The sequence below is a fragment of the Octodon degus genome, unplaced genomic scaffold (genome assembly GCF_000260255.1).
Source record: "Octodon degus isolate 3935 unplaced genomic scaffold, OctDeg1.0 scaffold00276, whole genome shotgun sequence".
Lineage (NCBI taxonomy): Eukaryota > Metazoa > Chordata > Mammalia > Rodentia > Octodontidae > Octodon > Octodon degus.
The window spans coordinates 472,762-477,275 of record NW_004524852.1 but is presented as its reverse complement, the minus strand read 5'-3'; the positions used below and the strand labels follow the sequence as shown (position 1 = coordinate 477,275).

General features: G+C 38.7%; 1 pseudogene; it reads left to right on the top strand.

Moving 5' to 3' along the window:
- The first annotated feature begins 1,829 nt into the window (after positions 1-1,829).
- On the top strand, positions 1,830-2,969 carry LOC101578366 (annotated as a pseudogene).
- Positions 2,970-4,514: the final 1,545 nt, after the last annotated feature.

Here is a 4,514-nt window from a genome sequence, read left to right as displayed (position 1 = left end):
CGCTTGGGCCTTATTTACTGTTTCAGATTCTTACACTAGGGAGACAATACGATATTTGCACATGTGAGACTGGTTTATTTCACTTATAAGTATGGCCTCAAGTTGCATCTATTTCCTTATAAATGTTACAAGTTTATCCTTCTTTATAGATGAGTAGTACTCCATTGTATAAAAAAATACCATGTTTTTTATCCATTCCTCAGTTGAGGCATTTGTGTCATTTCCAATATTTTACTTTGACAAGTTGTGCTACTATAAAAATGGGTGCACATATATTTCTGTTGTGTTTTTTCTTTTTAAGAACCAACTGTTCAATTCATTGGTTGTTTGTGGTGTTTTTTCAGCTCAATTTCATTAATTTCTGCTCTAAGTTTTGCAGTTTCCTTCCTCTTAGTACATTTGGATGTGGAATATTCTTGTTTTTCTAGGACAGTGTACATGATTAGCTTATTTATTTGGATTCACATAAATGTGGGCATTTACTGCTGTAAACTTCTCCATTTATATTGCTTCCCTTCTTTCCTCTATATTCAGGTAAGTTGTACTGGCATTATACATCATGTTACTTCATGAAGTTAAAAAGTTCAACCAAACAAAACTCTCCCACATGTCATTTCTCATTTTGATGTTATTCCTCATTTATTTAAATACTTCATTCACAGCTCACAGTCTGGCTAAAACTGCAAAATGGACAATTGAGTCATTGGGAGAATGGTCTTATCTTTTACCCAGGGAATTGAAAGTCTAGGTTCAGATTTCTCTACTACATAATTTCCTTCCACATACATTATATTTTGCTTAGAGAAATATCGAAAGCTGTTTAGCTTTATGAAAGGAAGCACCATTCCTTCTAGTTCAAATATAGATAACTTCTGAAATGCATTTCTGTAGTTTCTAGAGATCAATTTGTAATGTCTTCACCATCAATACAGTTAAAATAATTAAAGATCATCATACATCACTTAATTCATTTCTCTTTCTGTCTCCCTGTCTCTTCTGTGTGTGTGTGTGGCGGGGGGTGGTAGGGTTAATAGTAAATAAAGATTTTTCAGAATATAAAGAATTATATTAGATCATGTGATCGGCACAAGATCAACTAGAAAACAGGAAAATCTTATGTAATGATATTAAAAACAATTGGTGTTTACTGCATTTACATAAGGGTGCAATATTCTATTTAATAAAATGATAACAAATTAGAGCACATAGAAAGTTCAGTAGTGTTATCTTTAATGTAGTTGAATTCTGCCATGGTCTTTGGATATGTCAATATTTTCTTTGGTTAAATAAATAGCACAAGATAGTTGAATTGGATTTAAATTATAGGTGGTTTCTTAATACAAATTGACTTGAAATTTATTCTCACTAGCAGACCACTTTTTGAACCAGATTATCTGTCTTGGAATTGTATGAGATCAGATAGTGTGTTCTTTATTTTCAAATAAGAAATAGGATGACTTGAGACAATGTTACACTTTAGCCTTGAAACTATCAGAAAATGCCAAAGAGGTAATGTTTGTTTGTCTTCTCTTTTGATTCCTTTGTGGCATACTGATTCTTTGTAGTTTAATAATGCAAAAGGCAGGAAGAATCAATGATATTTTAAAGCCAAGTCAGTAGGGCAATTGCAGCTAAGGGTAAATTCCAAGATGTTTGTTTGGGATTAGTTTTAATAAAAACTCAAAATAGTATCTGATGCATTTATTACTATGGCAACAAATAATTACATTTTTTATTTTAATAATAAAACTAATATTCTTGGAAGTCACTGTGCCTTTATTAAAAGTATTAAGTCAACAACTATGTGCAACCAAAGAGGAACAGCATTCAGAACAGAGCACTTTGCTCCTCTCTCAGGATGAATGGAGAGCAGAGATGCGATGTTTATGCTCAAGAAATGCCGAATTTCATCCAGCACTTCCCTCAGATTGTCAGGGTGCTGACTGAAGATGACACAGGGCACCCAGAAATAGGAGATGTCATTGCCCGGCTTAAGGAGGTCCTAGAGTACAATGCCATCGGAGGCAAATACAACCGGGGTTTGACGGTGCTGGTAGCATTCCGGGAGCTGGCGGAGCCAAAGAAACAGGACTCAGACAGTCTGCAACGGGCACTGACTGTGGGCTGGTGTGTGGAACTGCTGCAAGCTTTCTTCCTGGTGACAGATGATATAATGGACTCATCCCTTACATGGAGGGGACAGGTCTGCTGGTATCGGAAGCCAGGAATAGGTTTGGACGCTGTCAATGACGCTCTCCTTCTGGAAGCCTGTATCTACAGCCTGCTGAAGTTCCACTGCCGGGAGCAGCCCTACTACCTGAACCTGCTTGAGCTCTTCCTGCAGACTGCCTATCAGACAGAGGTCGGGAAGACTCTGGATGTCATCACAGCCCCCCAGGACCATGTGGATCTCAGCAAATACACTGAAAAGAGGTACAAATCTATTGTCAAGTACAAGACAGCTTTCTACTCCTTCTACCTGCCTGTTGCTGCTGCCATGTACATGGCTGGTATTGACGGGAAGAAGGAGCACAGCAATGCCAGGAAGATCCTGATGGAGATGGGCGAGTTCTTCCAGATCCAGGATGATTTCCTTGACCTCTTTGGGGACCCCAGTGTGATGGGAAAGATTGGCACCGATATCCAGGATAATAAATGCAGCTGGCTGGTGGTTCAGTGTCTGGAGCGAGCCACTCCGGAGCAGTGCCAGATCTTGCAGGAGAATTATGGGCAGAAGGACGCGGAGAAAGTAGCCAGGGTGAAGGCGTTGTATGAGGAGCTGGATCTGCCGGCTGTGTTTTCGCGGTATGAGGAAGACAGCTACAACCACATCATGAACCTCATCCAGCAGTACGCTGCACCGCTTCCCCCAGCCATCTTGCTGGCACTAGCAAACAAGCTCTACAAGCAGAAAAAGTGACCTGGAGACTACAAGGGCAGGGAGGGGCTCAATAAATTATCGTGTAACTCTAAAAAAACAAAACAAAACAAAAACAAAACAAAACAAACAAACAAACAAACAAAAAACTATGTGCATTTCTGGAGTATCTGGTGAGTTGTCCATGCTCTATAACTTTTTTTTGTTTCTTTTGCTTTTTGTCTTTTTTGAGACAGGGTCTTCCTATATAGTTCAGGCTAGCTTTGAGCTCACTTTGTAGCCCAGGCTGGTCTCAAACTCACAATGATCATCCTGTCTCAGCCTACAGAATGCTGGAATTACAGAAGTATGCCACCATGCCTGTCCCATGTTCCTTATTATATATTTTCAGCTCATATAATTAAGACTTCTAAATGGAGACATTTTCAGTCATTTATTTATATATTTATAAATACAATTAACATTTACTTAATTTCTATAAGGTATCTGTTTCTGCACTAAGGTTAGTGTTTCAAATATAACTGTGGAATTCTCATCATTATAAACCCAGTAGTCTAAAGAGAAAGATCTTATACAGCTATCCAATTGGAACATGGCATGATGCATGAGAGTTCTTTTTTAAAAAATGTATTTAGGACAAGGTCTTAGGATCTCACTAGTATATCAGACTTGTAGTGATCCTCCTATTTTCAGCCTCCCAAGCACTGGGAGTATAGGTGCGCGTCACCATGCCCAGTCTCAATTGCTATCTCAGTGTGCCTTGGGGTGGGGCTGGCCTGGCATGCATGCTGGTAATTGAACCCTGGCCTCTGAGATCTGCCTAATCAAGTACTTTAGTCCACTGAACTATTTGGCCAGCCCACCAAATTCTTAATGAAGAATCATAATGGTGATGACTTAGTTTTGCTGACAGACCTCTCAGTATGGTGCTAGGGAAGATCTCGTAAATGTATGTGGGGCACTTTTAGCTTGTTCTTAGAGATGAAGGAAGATTGAGTAACTGGTTACATAAGAAAAAAAAATGTATTTCAGGAAAAAAGTATCTGCAATTCCATCTAGGAGTACTTAGGAAATGTATTCAGTTCACTATTGTTGGAGTTTATGGTTTATACATGGGCAATTTATAAATTGATATTGGAAACCAGCCACATGTAAATCATAAAAGTTCGTATATGAGATACAGGCAGGTGCTTATGCTGCTGAGCTATATCCCTGGCCCCTATGTATGAGGTACAAAGAAAGCTGATTTTTTCAGGTTCAGGGGAATTATTGGGACTCAGTACTACATGGTGGAGTTTTCTTCCTCAATCAGCCATTTCTACAGATGGAAGGATGTCTCATCCTGGTCCAGTTCCTGTGAAGTCTTTGATGCTCACTTCTGAGGTATGCTTGCCTTACATAGGGGAATAGGCAAAGTAGAAGAGAACAAGCAAAAAAAAAAAAAAAAAAAACGTCCAATTTCTAGGGCCAGCGAGATATCTCATGTTGCAAAAAAAAAAAAAAAAAAAAAAAGAAGAGAACGAGAATCTCTAGTAGAAGTAAGAGGAGAAATTTTCCTCATTTGTTACCAGTGATAAGCAGAAATCTGGCATTTGGGCTGAAGAACTACTAAAGAACTTCTACTCTTCCTGAGATA